The sequence below is a fragment of the Chiloscyllium plagiosum genome, unplaced genomic scaffold (assembly GCF_037043375.1).
Source record: "Chiloscyllium plagiosum isolate Xiang-an unplaced genomic scaffold, Cpla_swu_hap1 HiC_scaffold_11, whole genome shotgun sequence".
NCBI lineage: Eukaryota > Metazoa > Chordata > Chondrichthyes > Orectolobiformes > Hemiscylliidae > Chiloscyllium > Chiloscyllium plagiosum.
Window position 1 is genome coordinate 59,442,479 of NW_028270149.1, and position 16,477 is coordinate 59,458,955.

Genomic DNA, 16,477 nt, shown 5'->3' on the forward strand with positions numbered 1-16,477 from the left:
CATACCCGCTTGCTGCTCCTGTTCCTTCCTGCGCATGTGGACAAAGTCTCTAAATGCCACCATCACAGGGTCCCTTCCTGCTGGGCTAATTGGGCATCTACTATAGATTCCAAAGCAGTCCTCTGATTACAAGCAACCCAGGGCATTTCTTCCTCAGCCAGTCGTGAAATTGTGGCAATGATGTGTTCATCAACCTGTGCTTCTGATTCTAATCTAGCAAGTTGCCAATGCATTGTCAGTATCTGAACTGGTAAGAGGTATAAGAGGCAGCCTTTGTGGCCTCCACATTTTCCTCCAGAGGGGTCTTAAAGGGCCTTTCTTGCTCTGATACTAAAGAGAGGAGTCACAATCAAGAATTAGAAATTGTGTGAACTCTTCTTCAGAATTCACTAATTGTGTTCTAATTTGAAGGTTCCCCTGCAAGTCACAGATCACCTTGACTTGGATATATATTGCTTTTCTCTCATTGCCAAGGGGTCAGAATCCTGAAAATCCCTTATCAGCACTATGGGCGCTTTTACATCAAATGTACTGCAATGGTTCAAGAATACAACTTTCACCTTACGTACAATTAGGGATGGGCAACTAGCCTATTCAAGTGCATCTACATCCAGTGAACAAATTTTCAAAAACTCCATTTCCTTAACCTGTGCCCATACCCCCTGAATTCTTTAGTGTCCAAATATCTTTAACTCTCATCTTGACACAATGACTGAGGATTCACAGATTACTAGGGTAGAGAATTGCAAAGAAAATCAAAACCTCAGAGTGAAGAAATGCTTCCTCAGTTCAGTCCTAAATATCAAAGTTTCAGACTCTAAAACCAGGTGAAGCAGTTCCTCAGCATTTACCCAATCAGGCTTTGAAAGAATGTTAGATGTTTCTTTGAATTTTTTTTGAAACTTCAAATCTATACTTTATTCATAAAAATATTTTTATAGAACACCTCTCACTCGTCTAAGCTCCAAAGAATATATGGAATCTATTGCTGAATTAATCTGACAGAGCATTTCAAGCCATACATCTTTTGGTGAGTTTTACAAGACAAATATTGTTTGCACTGGGAATATAAGTTGTTAGCAATAATCAATCAAAAATGTCAGAGGGAGAGACAATGGAGATTCTTCAATTAGTATGTCCAGGACTATAGTTTTAAGATTTCAGGAATTACCAGTCTTTCCTGATTATTCTAAATATTTTAGCTTCTGTGTTTCAGATTATTCTTATAGCCTTAGCTCTTTATGCTCTAGACAAAGCTTAATTGTCTCAATGTTGACATAAAGCCTGCTCATATACTTAATAGAAAACCCCCTTTACATCATTTCAGTGCTACCTCTAACTTTCACTTTCATGAGAGCTTTATTATAATGCAGATACAAAACCATATCATGGCTGCAAATGACAAGATTTTTAAAAATTCATTTAGGGGATGGTTGGACCAGCATTTGTTGCCCATCCAGATTTGCCTTGAGAAGGTGGTGAACTGTCTTCTTGAATAATTGCTCCTTATCCATCTAGTGTAGGTACACCCACAGTGCTGTTATGGAAAGAATTCCAGGATTTTGACCCAACAACACTGAAAGAATGACACTATATTTCCAAGTCAGGACGACACTAGAACAAACGAGTATCTTTTTCCAGTAATTATGTTTAGCCATTCCTTAATGTAGTAGAAAACTTAACTGTTGTCCCAAATTGATACTATATCATGACATATCGGTTCCCTTTTCTCCCTTTTTGCCAAGTAGTCGATAGGTTCAATAGCTCATTTGGAAATTTCTGGACAGAATTATTTCAAAAACTACTCAATTACGCAAAACAATTCCAATCTAGTAATAATCATTACACTTGGACCAGACTTTTAAAAAACTGGAATTACATTCCAAGAGAATTATCTGCCTATACTCGAGTAAAACAAAAGTGCAAATTCAGCTGGGTCGTGGCACTGATCAGCTAGTATCGGACAGACCTCCAATGCAAAACTTGACATTCAGTTCAGCAATGAAACTGAACATCAGGTGCTGTAAACATTGGTGGCCAATTTAATGTTGTCAATTTTATTCTATTGACCAGGTGAAGATCTTCAAATGTTCAAAGTTGAATAGAGGGTTTTACCCATAATCCCCAAGTTAAAGAATTCCCCTCTCCTCCCTACACTCTCCCATTGGGCACTTGTCATCAGAAAACAAAATGGGATGAACAAATTATCAAAATTTAAATTTTGTGACTGTTTTTAAAATCTTTATCGAATGACAGAATTACCTATAAAAAGTCTTTATGCCGTTTACTTTAGTTCATTTGTGGTTGCAAGTAAAAGGAAAGTAAGCAAATTTTACACCAAGCTGAAAGTTTCTTTCAATTTCTTTTATCCACACCATTGGTTGAGTCTCAGGTCTGCAGTTTTAGCAAGGGCCATTGTGCTGATAAGATTAATTCTGCTTCTTGTCTTATTTCTAGAATCCTTCTCTCAGGGTTGCGAGATTGCAGTTTATTTATGGCGATAAAATGAGCGGATTCTGGCCTAGAAAGTTATTACTGTTCTGTCGTGTCTGGGACTGTCATGGGATGGGGGTAAAACACAAAAGTTTTACCACTTCCATTTTCCTGACCATTTACGAGGATGAGCCCACTCAAATGGATCTGTAATTAATGAAACAATAGGTTTAGAAGAAAACACAGAAATAAAAATGTGAAAGAAATGGTCAGTGGGGAGACACTATGACGGGCCTGCAGTGTTTAAACCCCTAGTTGTGTTAAAATAAAGACATAGTTGGGGCATTGTTCAGTGAGAAGTTAGTAACACTGCTCGTTGCTTTTCTCTCTCTCTCTCTCGATGTTATTGTTTTACTCCTAAAACAGTCAGTGGGCTATTTGCTCGGCTCGCTCTTACCCCCGGCCCCCGCTGCCCTCCGGCCGCCTCGCCTCACTTCGCCTCCCTCTGACGTAAGCCCGAGAAGCCGGTGCGCACTCAGCCCGCAGCCGCCGCCGCCCGCCCGCCCGAAGCCTAATTGGCGGGGCCGGAGCCAGCGAAGGAAGGGAAGGGAGTGGAGTGGAGTGCAGTGGGTGGCGGCGACTGCAACCGCACAAGCAAGCGGCAGGCTTCCCCGAGTCAGCGGGGGCTAGGCCTCCCGCCTCAAATATCCACCAACCCGCAGAGAGAGAAAGAGGAAGGGGGCGGAATCCCGAGGGCGCGCCGCCCGAACGCCGAGGCTGTTAGGCCGGAGGTGAAGGCCGCACCTAGGCCGCGGCCTTTGCTTTTCCATCGTCGCCTTAGCCCTCGTACCGCGGAAACCACCGCCATTCGGCGTAAAGGCCTGAAATCTCGACGGACCGAGGACAACAATCGGAAGAGGCAGACTCCACAGGCAGTGAAAACGGCGGGAGGGATATAGAGATTGCGGTGAGTTTGATTACTGCGCGCGCGAGTGAGAGAGATAGATAGAGCTCCGTTTTAACGTGAAATGTGAACGCAGGAGGAGGCGGTGGTGGGGAAGAGACTGCCCCGCGCTCGGCGAGAGGTTTCGGCTCTGAGGTTGGGACGGGGGGATTCTCCCCGGGCGTCGGGGACAAGGAGCGGAACATGGCGGAGGTACAACATGTCGGTGGTTGGGCGGGTGTCAGGGCACTGAGGCGGGTTGGCTGGGGGGGGAAGGGGAGCGGCCATCATCAGCATCATCCAACTCCCTTTGCCCGTCTCTAAACTTCTCTGCAAAGGAAACGTGCTCTTCGCCTTCCACGAGAATTCAGGTCACTTATATAATCTGTGTTTGCGTGCACACTTTTATTCAGGTGGCTTCCAGCTTTCGCAACAAATCCGACCACTCCTAGTCCTTGAGTGACACGTATAAATTGCCTTTCAGTTGTTTCTTAAAATTTTAGACTGATGTTAGTTTTCGTGGAGCTAAATAGCACTACTCATTGCAGAGCCCATTGTAATGTCGTGCAGTGTTCCTGTGTCCTGATTTAGCTGGATTTACACTATGAATTGTTTTTTAAAAAATATTTCTTTATGATGGTTTAAACGCACGGTATAGATCAAATGTAATTAATTACAATAGAATATTTCGCAAAGCATGAAATTACCAAATTGGTTAATCGTACAGTCTTGTTTTATCTTCATTTTCTCCCGGCCCCCTTTTTGTTAATCTCCACCCACTTTCTATGTCAGGATGACAAAACTGACGTTTTGCGCACTCCTAACGTGATCTCGTTGGCTTCCTGTACTGTACCTGGTTTTCTTTCTCTAAAGCCTGTGGAAAAATATGAGGGAGTAACAAGTGGTTATCCCTTCATACACTTTAAAATGAACATTTTAACGAGGCCGTATTCCGAATACATGTAATCTTATTGTGGCATTTAAGAATTACATTTTGTCGACTTAGTTGTAGCCTGTCAGCACATTGATAAACGTACTCATGGACATTTCCTTAAGAAGCCAATGTTTGTGTTGAATTGATGTGATTTTTGTGTTTTTTTTAATGTGATTCTTTCGAGATTCCCTTTTTTAGTTTGTTGAGAATACAATAAATCTTAGTGGTTTGTATTTGGAATAAGATGTGTACCTGATTGGCTTACATGACTGCTTCCTGGTGATTATGTACAATGGATGTTACTCTGCAAGATCATTGGAGTTCCTCACTATTTTCTTTAAAATGCCCCTTGACAGAACAAAATTTTTAAAATATGCAAGTCAGCCAAATGTCACTAAAAATGCTTGACAGAAGTTCCCATGCTTTGACGCAGAAACTTATAACCAGTCCAGAAAGCCTCTAAATGTTCCTAGGAATTAAACAACTGGATGTTATGTTTGTTTCATTTTATTGGGATTTATACAGTAAGTAAAGGTGTGGTTAAACTGAGAAATTGTATCTGAAGGTAGGAGGCAGAGCTGTGTGCAGTGTAGCATCTTCTGTGAATTGTTGATCATTTCAAGGATCAAAGTTACTTGGCTTTATGGGCCCATACACAGGCCTTGCACATACTGTATTCCATTTATGATAGATTTTCAGTTTATATATGCAATAGAAAAACTATTTTAGAAGATTCACTTTCTTGACTGAACACGTATTTACGTGTACAATTACAAAAATGTTGATGCTTTGAGTTGGATAGAAGTAATGTCATATGATGTATCTGTCCTTGGTATAGATATTTCAGAAAGTTAAGTAGGAAGATTACCCAGCTTCATTTCAAAAATCTTATCAGTTTTGTCGCTATCTATATGTTGTCTGTTCGCTATAACTGTAGTTAGGTTGTTTCAGTTTGCTTGTGTAGAAAACTGATGCTAGATAACAATGCTCATAAAAACAGCATAATTTTCAATTACAGTATTCAATCATTTGCACTGTGAGCAAAACCAATTGTGCAATTGTAATAATGGGATCTGTTTAAAAAAAACAGCATTAGAATTTTGAAATTTCATTGAATTCACCAGTTTCCACGATTCATTGTTCATGTCATGAGGTTGTAGGCCCTTGAGGCAGAATATGAAGGGTTCCTCCTCCAGTTTGCGGTAGGCGTTGGAGGAGGCACAGAATGGATATGTTCTCGGGGGTGAGACAGGGAGTTGAAGTGGATGGCCACAGGAAGGTGGATGCATACGGACCACAGATGTTCCCTGAGCCGTTCTGCGGGTTTGTGCTTGGACTCTCCAATGTAGAGGAGACCACATCGAGAGCACCAGATTCAATAAATTATCTTTGTTGACCAGCCACAGTGGGCTGAATGGCTTGCTGTGCTGTTAATGCCAATGAGATTGAGAGGAAAATAAGAAAAATAAATTTTTTTAAAAGTCTGTTTAAGATCTGAAAGAAAGAGCTTACATACTTGAATGAGTGGCAGATAGAGTTTAGTTTAGATAGGTGCGAGGTGTTGCATTTTGGGAAAGCAAATCTTAGCAGGTCTTATACACTTAATGGTAAGGTCCAGGGGAGTTTTGCTGAACAGAGTGACCTTGGAGTGCAGGTTCATAGCTCCTTGAGGGTGGAGTCACAGGTGGATAGGATAGTGAGGAGGGCATTTGGTATGCTTTCCTTTGTTGGTCCGAGTGTCAGGTGTGGGAGTTGGGGGGTCATGTTGCGGCTGTGCAGGGTGTTGGTTGGGCCGCTTTTGGAGTATTGCGTGCAATTCTGGTGTCCTTCCTATTGGAAGGATGTTGTGAAATTTGGGGGAGGAGGTGGGTTCAGAGCCGATCTACAGGGATGTTGCCAGGTGTTGGAGGATTTGGGTTATGGGGAGAGGTTGAATGGGCTGAGGCTGTTTTCCCTGGAGTGTCGGAGGCTGAGGGGTAACTTTTATGGAGGTTTATAGGGTCATGGATAGGATAAATAGACAGTCTTTTCCCTGGGGTGGGGGAGTCTGGAACTGGAGGGCATAGGTTTATGATGAGATGGAAAAGATATAAAAGAGACCTATGGGGCAACCTTTTCAGGCAGAGGATGGTGCATGTATGGAGTGGGCTGCCAGGGGAGGTGGTGGAGGCTAGTACGGTTGCAACATTTAGGAGGCGTCTGAATGGATATATGAATGGGAAGGGTTTGGAGGGATATGGGCTGAATGCTGGCAAGTGGGACTAGATTAGGTTGGGATATCTGGTCGGCATGAACGAGTTAGACCAAAGGGGGTGTTTCCGTGCCGTACATCTGTATGACTCTATATATTTTGAATTTAGAAATAATTTAAAGCTGTTGAGAAAAATTTTCTTGTCTGTTTCTTCTGATTCATTGACAGTTCAATTCTATTAGACTTTTAGTTACTTAATGAGATTTCAGTCCAAAATTATCAATCTTTAGAAAGTCTTACTGATCACCATGTATTTTAGTCTTGGATTGTTATTGGGGAGTATCCAAGATTTGAAATTTTGTACAAGCTAAATGCTATTTTTACTGAATTTTCTGTCTATTGTCACCCTCGCATTTGATAAATAGAATTGAGAGGGAGGTTGATTTGCCATTTTTTATTTGCGTAGGTTCCCTGGTATGATTCAAAACAGAAAAGGCAATCTTCCAGTCTTCTGTGCAACATTACTCACTCAGCTAACATTAATGAAACAGATTAATCATTGTTATGATCTTGCAAGGGACTAATAACAGTTGACACTAAATTTGAACCTGCAATGAATGACTGAAAGGAACAGATAACAAGATGGCAAGCTTCAGGTTTAAGAATTTTTTTTGTGTATTTAAAAATGTGAACTGAATTGTTTTTTTTACAAAAAAAATGTATTTACCAGAATGGCTGCATAATTTTATTGCAAGAAATTTGATACCTATTCTGAACTCCATTTTTGTAGCTGTGTGATCCTGCAATGTGCAGATAGTCAGGAGCCCAGGAGTTGTTTGGAAGTGGAGCTGATTTAGTTCTCAGCTAATTGAGCAGGTTGGAACTGGATATTGGGTATAGAGAGAGAAAGACAAAAATACACACAGTTAATCTGCCCAGCAGAAATTGCTTGATTCCGGCGGTTAAAAAAAAGTTACCTGTGAGCAGTAACTTCTGAATTGATAAATAAGAAATATTTTCCATGTCAATCAGTCACTCTGCACTTCTGACAAAGCAGTGGAGGCTTCCTGAGCAAGAGTGCGGAATACTGAGGCCTTAGCTACCCAAAGAAAGATCATTAAAGACCAACGAACTGACATTTTTGCCTCCGCCACTACACTATCTTTCTATATTTGTCTATGTATGTCTGTAAAGGGATGTATGAGGGGATTACTCTTAAGAGTTATTTGCCAGTAGTTTATGCCTGTTTACATGTTGCTATAGCCTAATTGCTTATAATAAATAATTATAATTCAGTAGAAACCTGGTTCATGCTTTCTATCAACCTTGAACTAAAAGTCAGGGTACTGTGTGTACTTTTCAACAAAACTTTGACATTGGATACAACTTCAGGGATAACACAAGTGAGTTCTGAAAAAGTCATTTTGGTTTCAAAATGATAATACTATTTCTTCACAGATGCTGCCAGATTTGCTAGTTTGTCCAGTGGTTTAAGAATTTTAAAATTTCAAGCTTTAAGACCTTTTACTGTAACAGAAGCTCAACAACATTAAATAAACTATTACAGTAGTGGACTTGTACTGAAAAGGTATCCCATATAACAATCAAAATGACTGCAAGTCACTACTGTTATTATTTTTCTCCTTCCCTGAAATAGAATCCTAATTTTTCTAGAACTGGTACAAAATGATTCATAAGACCTTAAGAATAGAAACAGGAATTGGCTGTTTGATCCCTTGAGCCTATCCATCATTCAACAGGATCATGACTGATCTGACATTCCTCATCCACATTCCTGCATATTTCCTCATAACCCTTGATTTCTCCTATTGATCATGAATGTATCAATCGTAACCTTGAATACATACAAGAGTTCTGGTTTATCCAAGATGGAGGCTGGGATAAAGTTGTGGCTATAAGAGCTGCTCCTTTATTTGAGGTATTTTAGGTATTAGAGGTGATTTCCTCAAATTCCAAGAACAGCAATTTTTGTTTTATAAGCTATTGTGTTATTTTGGAACTTTGGGGGGAAAAAAGATCAAAACAATGGCAATTTTAAAAGGAGGAAGACAGGCAAAAGTCAGCGGCCACATGGTCATTGAGGGAGAGAGTGAAATAACCCTACACTGCTACCTGACACCGCAGTGACTGTACAGTTACTGCCTTTGTTGTTTGAGCTCATGTATCTCTGGACATCAGCGTGCATCTGAGAAAAATTAACAAATAGCAAAATTCACAGCTGACCTTGGAAGAACCGGTGTGGGCGAGTTCACAGCATAGGAACAGGTAGTTTTTAACATGTAACCTACCTGTAAGTCTACAGTAGTAAGTAAAGTGGGTTTTTTAAAATTATGTTTTATTGAGATCTTGATTAAATTTTAAAAATATAAACCATATGTACTACATTAGACTGGAGCACTTTTTTTTGAGCAAAATGACGGTGCTATTTTCTGGATCTGTAGATTGTGAAGGAGCAAATATGGTCTATAGTAGAGTGATATGCTCTTTCCGTTGGATGTGGGAGTTTAGGGAGAGTTTTCATGTTACATATGATTGTCTGCAGGAAGTGTCTTTGGTTGTAAATCCTATCAGATCGGTTGGAGCGGCAGATAGAGGCAACGAGGAATTTACAAGAGCTAGGGGGTGTGATGAATGGCAGTTCATAGAAAGGGAGAAATGCCAAAGATACAGTCGGGTGGATGCATTAACTCCAGGAAAGGTAGGCAGGTAATGCAGGAGTCTTCTGTGGCTGTCACCACATATGCTGTTTTGGAAAACATGGGGGGTGATGGACTCTCCGGGGAATGTAACACGAACACCCAAGTTTCTGGTATTGAGACTGCCTCTAATGTAATGAGGTGTACGTCAGATTCCAACTGATCGATTGTGATAGGGGACTCTCCAGTCAGAGGCACAGACAGACATTTCTATGGCCAGCAGCAAAAAAATCAGAATGGTGTGTTGTCTCCCTGGTGCCAAGATCAAGGATATCTCGGAGAGGGTGCAGAATGCTCTCAAAGGGGAGAGGAACCAGCAGGAGGTCATTTTACACATTGAACAACATAGGAAGGGAGAAGGATGAGATTCTGAAGGGAGAAGATTGAAAGTTAGGCAGGAATTTAAAAAGGAGGTCCTCAAGGGTAGTAATATCTGGAATACCCAGTGCTACAAGCCAGTGTGGGTAGGAAAAGGAGGATAGAGCATGGCTGAGGAGCTGGTGCAGGGGAGAAGCGTTCACATTGTTGGATCATTGGATTCTCTTCTGGGGTAGAGATGGTCTGTACAAGAAGGACAGATTGCACCCAAAATGGAAGGGTACTAATAGACTGGCAGGGAGATTTGCCAGAGCTGCTCGGGAGGATTTAAGCTAGTAAGGGGTGGGACCCAGCGAAATAGTGAGGAAAGAGATCAATCTGAGATTGGTACAGTTGGGAAAAGGAGCGAGTCAAACAGTGAGGGCAAGCAAGAACAAAGCAGAGAACAAGGTAGGACTGATAAATTAAACTGCACTTACTTCAATGCAAGAGGCCTAACAGGGAAGGCAGATCAACCCATCGCATGGTTAGGAATATAGGACTGAGATATCATTGCAATTACAGAAACGTGGCTCAGGGATGGACAGGACTGGTAGCTTAATGTTCCAGGATACAAATGCTATAGGAAGGATAGAAAGGGAGCAGCGGGGAGGCAAGAGAAGAGGGGAATGGCGTTTTTGATAAGGGATAGCATTACTGCTGTACATAGGGAGAATATTCCTGGGAATACATCCAGGGAAGATACTTGGGTGGAACTGAGAAATAAGAAAGGGATGATCACCTTATTGGGATTGTATAATAGACCCCCTAATACTCAGCAGGAAATTGAGAAACAAATTTTTAAGGAGATTTTAGTTATCTGTAAGAATAATAGGGTAGTTATGGGAGGGGATTTTAACTTTCCAAACATGGACTGGGACTGCCATAGTGTTAAAGGTTTAGATGGAGAGGAATTTGTTAACTGTGTACAAGAAAATTTTCTTATTCAGTATATGCATGTACCTACTAGAGAAGAAGAAGGACAAAACTTGACCTACTCATGGGGAAGTAAGGCAGGGCAGGTGACTGAGGTGTTAGTGGGGGAGCACTTTGGGGCCAGTGACCATAATTCTGTTAGTTTTTAAGTAGTGATGGAAAAGGATAGACCGGATCTAAAAGTTGAAGTCTAAAAGGAAGTTTAATTTTGACAGTATCAGGCAAGAACTTTCAAAAGCTATTGGGGGTAGATGTTTGCAGGTAAAGGGACGGCTAGGAAATGAGAAGCCTTAAAAAATGATATGAGAGTCCAGAAACTGTATATTCCTGTTGGGGTGAAAGGAAAGGTTGGTGGGTATAGGGAATGCTGGATGACTATAGAAATTGACGGTTTGGTTAAGAAAAAGAAGGAAGCATATGTCAGGTATCGACGAGAGAGATGAAGTGAATCCTGAGAGTATAAAGGTATCAGAGTGTAATTAAGAGGGAAATCAGGAGGGCAAAAAGGGGACATGAAATAGCTTTGGCAAATACGGTTAAGGAGAATCCAAAGGGATTTTATAAATACTTTAAGGACAAAAGGATAACTAGACAGAGAATAGGGTCCCTCAAAGATCAGCAAGGTAGCATATGTGTGGAGCTGCAGGAGATGGGGGAGATATTAAACGAGTATTTTGCATCAGTGTTTACTGTAGAGAAGGACATGCAAAGTATAGAATGTGGGGAAATAGATGGTGACATCTTGAAAAATGTCCATATTACAGAGGAGGAGATGCTAGATGTCTTGAAACACATAAAAGTGGATAAATCCCCAGGACCTGATCAGATGTAGCATAGAACTCTGTGAAAGCTTGGGAAGTGACTGCTGGGCCCCTTGCTGAGTTATTGTATCATCGATAGTCACAGGTGAGGTAACAGAAGACTGGAGTGCCACTATTTAAGAAAGGTAGTAAGGAAAAGCCAGGGCACTATCGACCAATGAGCTTGACACCGGAAGTGGGCTAGTTGTTGGAGGGAATCCTGAGGGACAGGATTTACATGTATTTGGAAAGGACTGATTAGGGATAGTCAGCGTGATTTGATGCATGGTCAATTATCATAAACTTGAAGTTATTTGAAGAAGTAACAAAGAGGATTGATGAGGGCAGAGCAGTGGACTTCAGTAAAGCTTTTGACTGGTAAGCAAGGTTAAATCTCATGGAATACAGGGAGAACTAGCCATGGCTTGAAGGTAGAAGACAGAGGGTGGTGGTGGAGAGTTGATGTTCAAACTGGAGGCCTGTGACCAGTGGTGTGCCAGAAGAATCGGTGCTGGATCCACTACTTTTTGTCATTTATATAAATGATTTAGATGTGAACATGGGAAGTATAGTTAGTAAGTTTGCAGATGACACCAAAATTGGAGGTGTAGTGGACAGCATAGGAGGTTATTTCAGAGGTAACAGGATCTTGATCAGATGGGCCAATGGGCTGAGGAGTGGCAGATGGAGTTTAATTTAGATAAATGCAAGGTGCTGCATTTTGGAAAAACAAATCTTAGCAGGACTTATACACTTAATGATAAGGTCCTATGGAGTGTTGCTGAATAAAGAGACCTTGGAGTGCAGGTTCATAGCTCCTTGAAAGTAGAGATCCACATTGGTAGGATAGTGAAGAAGACATTTGGTATGCTTTCCTTTATTGGTCAGAGCATTGAATATAGGAGTTGGGTGGTCATGTTGCGGTTGTACAGGTTAGGCCACTTTTGGAATATTGCGTGCAGTTCTGGTCTCCTTCCTATTGGAAGGATGTTGTGAAACTTGAAGGGTTCAGAAAAGATTTACAAGGATGTTTCCAGGGTTAGAGGGAACTAGAGGGAGAGGCTGAATAGGCTGGGGCTGTTTTCCCTGGAGCGTCGGAGTCTGAGGGGTGACCTTATAGAGGTTTACAAAATCATGAGGAGCATGGATAGGATAAATGGACAAAGTCTTTTCCCTGGGATGGGGGAGTTCAGAGCTAGAGGGCATAGGTTTAGGGTAAGAGGGGAAAGATATAAAAGGGACCTAAGGGGCAACATTTTCACACAGAAGGTGGTGCATGTACGGAATGAGTTGCAAGAGGAAAGCTGGTGGAGGCTGGTACAATTACAACATTTAAAAGACATCTGGATGGTTATATGAATAGGAAGGAGGAAGGGTTTAGAGGAATATGGACCAAAAGCTGGCAAATGGGACTAGCTTAGGTGAGGATATCTGGTCAGCATGGACGAGTTGAACCGAAGGGTCTGTTTCCGTGCTGTACATCTCCATGACTCTGCCCCCACAGCCCTCTGTGGCAAAGCGTTCCAAAGACACACAATCCTTTGAGAGAAGAAACTTTTTCTCATTTCAGTCTGAAATCGGTTCCTGTTCTATTCTGGTAGTAGACTCTCCCATGGGGATAAATAACCTCTCAGCATTTATCCTGTCAACCCCTTTTTAAGAATTCTATATGTTTCGATGAGAACTCTCTTCTACACTCCAATGAGTAGAGTACCAATCTGTTTAACTTTTGCTGTTAAGACAATCCCTTTGTACTGCGCATCATCCTGGCAAACCTTCGCTGAAGTGCTTCCAATGCAGTGATATCTTTCCTTCAATAAGGGGACCAAAACTGCTCTCATTACTCAAAATGTGGTCTTGTCAGCACCTTGTACAGTTGCAGTAAGACTTCCCTGTGCTTGTATTACAACAACATTGAAATAAGGGCCATCATTCCATTAACTTTCCTGACTAGCTGTGTGCTAGTTTTGTGCACAAGTACCCCCAAGTCCCTTTGTGTTGCAGCTTTCTGCAGTTTTTCTCCATTGAAATAATACTCTGTTCTTTAGCTCCCTTTTCTTTTCTAGCTGGATAATGTTTAACCCCCAAACCTTGGAGAGATCTGTCCTTTCAGCCAAACTAGGTAAAACCAGTTTTGTTTTGACCTGGTTTCCTTCTTTAACCTTTAACCACCAAGTTAGTGGTTGTTGTAATCTAGTCTTGTTGTCAGGTAAAATTCAAAACAGGTTCTGTAATTCCCTCTTTTTATTTAAATTCAAATTAAATCTAGTTCTAAGACACACCAGTCTTATTATAACTCACATTTGCAAGATTTCTTTTTCGTGGAGCTGTTTTCAGAGTCTCTATGTGAACCGAATGCTTCCATCTTGCTGATGTAATATTAGCCATGCAACCTGAAAGTAATTAGATATGAAGCACTTTGAAACATTGCAAGAAGTGTGATAGGTGCTCATAACCGACATAGGTGTAATATGTTCTGTTAGATTTAAGAATTTAGAATATTAGCTCTGGCAACTGAACACTCTTGAGAGAATGATATATATAACACTTGAGTGATAGATATATAACACTGTTAATACTTGATTGATAGAGATATGCAACCATCCATGATTGAAGATATGTTTCATATTTTGCTATGTTAAGATACTACTTGCCTTTAATTCAACACGAACATGTAGGTCTTCTGTGATGATACTAAATGTATGTAACGGCTCAATGTTTGGAATATTGTTGCAAAAATGCAAAACTCTATGCAGATGATGTCCTCCTTTTCTTAAGTGATCCTTTTTGATATCTGTGCCCCGCTTAATTCAAGTGGTCGATCTATTTAGTTTGTTCTCAGGCTACAAAATTAATTTTATGAAATCGGAGGCCATGCCATTGGGTGGTCTCACCAGTATATCCAACTTACCGGACGGATCTTGCTTTCCCTTTCAGTGGTCACTGGAAGGTTTTCTATACTTAGGTATTCTTATTAACCCAGTATTTGGTCAGCTGTATAAAGCCAATTTTGTGCACCTATTAGAGAAAATAAGACAGGACCTTCAACGCTGGGGAGATCTTCCAATATGCTGGTTAAGCAGAGTAGCCTTAGTTAAAATGAATATTCTACCTCGTCTCCTATAACCCATGAGAATATTCCCTCTGATGTTGCCAAGATTGGCGTTGCGTAAGCTCCACGGCTGGCTTTGTTCCTTTATCTGGAATCATAGATGACCCCTTATCAAATTAGAAAAGCTGCAGCTTCCACAGGCATAGAGAGGACTGGACTTTCCTGACTTCAGGAAGTATCAGTTGAGCTCTTTATTATTTTATGTGGCTGATTGATTGGGTCTCTTGTGATGCACAATTTGGTTAGATATAGAGATCTCCCAAGCAAAGTGTCCCCCCACCAATCTTTTATTTGTGGATAAGATGAGAGCTATCATGGACTATTGCAAAAATACTATCGTACTTGTCGCATTATCCTCCAGGCTTTGTGTTAAGGTGAGGGTAACCTGCAAAAACCACCCCCCCCCCCCCCCCCCCCCCCCCCCCACACCATACCCCCATAGTGGGAGCATCGGGTTTCCAGCCAAGGCTGACAGATGCTACATTTAAAACTTGGAGGTCCAGAGGTATTTCTTGCCTGGGGGTCCTGTTAGGTGGGAAGGTTATTATGTTTTTTGAGCAGTTGCACCAGAAGTTTGGAGTGCCTAACAGGGACCTTTCTCGGTATTTCCAAATATGAGATTATATACAGAAGAATACTACACTGACAGTTAATCCTTACAAATCGGATAGGGAAAGAAGAGTGCTATTGCCAGAGGGGCTGCCCTTGGTCAGTACTCTTTATCACTCATTACATAAGGATGTACCGAAAGATATGGAATAATTATTTAAAACATGGAACCAAGAATTGAGGTTAGAAATCTCTTCAGAAATGTGGGAGGATATCTGGGAAAATGCCCGTAAGATCTCTATTTGTAATAGAGCTCAAGCTATTCAATGAAAGATACTCCACAGGGTTCAGAAAGCACCTGAACAACTCGCAAAATTTAAGGTAGGAGCATCCCCAATGTGCCCTAAAAGCAAAACAGAAGTTGGCACTCTCACACGCTGTGTATGAACATGCCATAAGATCCGCAGGTATTGGGACAGAGCAGCGAATGCCTTGACAGAGATCTTGGGTATGGAGATTAGACTGGATCCAGTGTCTCTACTTTTGGGCTTTTCATATTTTCCCTCCCTGAATGTGCACGGGAGGCAACTATTTTCCATTCTCTCCTTTTGTGCAAGGAAGAATATTTTAGTGAATTGGGCAGCTGAGGGCCCTCCAGGACTTCCAAACTGGCACAGGTTAATCATGGAATATATCCCCCTTGACATCCTTACAAATATGGTGCACCAAAAAACTGAATTATTCTATAAAACATGGCAGCCCTTTTTAAACTATATCGACACAGATATTTCGGCCATATTGTCCAGGGCTTTTGTCTAGCTGTGGTAGTGGTTCTGGCTGGTCCGGAGACCCCCGGGAGGAGGAATCCCATATAAATACGGGTTTTATTATGACTTGATGCAAATCTATTTTGAGCATGTACTTAGTTATTTAAGTATTTTGTTGTTTATCGCTAGTAATATATGATCTCCTATTTTATGTTTTGGTTGTTTGTAGGATAGATCAGTAGTTAGTTGAGTTTTTCACCTTTTTTTTTGCCGTTTTTCTTTCTAATTTATTTAATCTTATTGGTGTTTATACTTGTATTACTTTTGTAATTTTGTAAAAAAAACTTTTAAAAATTTTCTTTTTTCAATAAAAATATCTATAAAAATGCAAAAGTTGTATACTTGTTTTATTCTTTTTAACATGGCAGGCTTACTGAAGCAGTATATTACATCACTGTTGTCAGGTGAAATGTTAAACACTTCACCGATTTTTGAAAGATACTGGCTTAATAGACCCATTTGTAACATCATTTATCTACCACTTTACAAAATCTGCTTAATAAGTTTTCTTTCCCCTCCATTTCCTTTTTAATTATTCATTTTTTTTAATGTTGAGGTTGCTGTTCCATCTATTGGAGTATTGATTTAATTATTTTCTGTACTTCTGCCCTTCCTCTCTGTTAAGATCTTGCTTTCTTAATTATTAATTTTTGTTATTGTCTTTCCTGGTCTATGATT

At 40.8% G+C, this 16,477-nt stretch overlaps 1 protein-coding gene across 2 annotated transcripts in view; it reads left to right on the top strand.

The window, feature by feature from the left end:
* The first annotated feature begins 3,261 nt into the window (after nt 1-3,261).
* The window catches only part of LOC122557157 (ZFX family zinc finger ZNF711), a 58,024-nt gene continuing 44,808 nt past the window's right edge, over nt 3,262-16,477 (top strand). Inside the window, exon 1 of one of the 2 annotated variants that reach the window (XM_043704526.2) lies at nt 3,262-3,400. The gene's annotated coding sequence lies outside the window, so the exon portion shown is untranslated. The remainder of the gene's footprint in view (nt 3,401-16,477) is intronic. The other variant, XM_043704527.2, reaches the window with a different exon arrangement.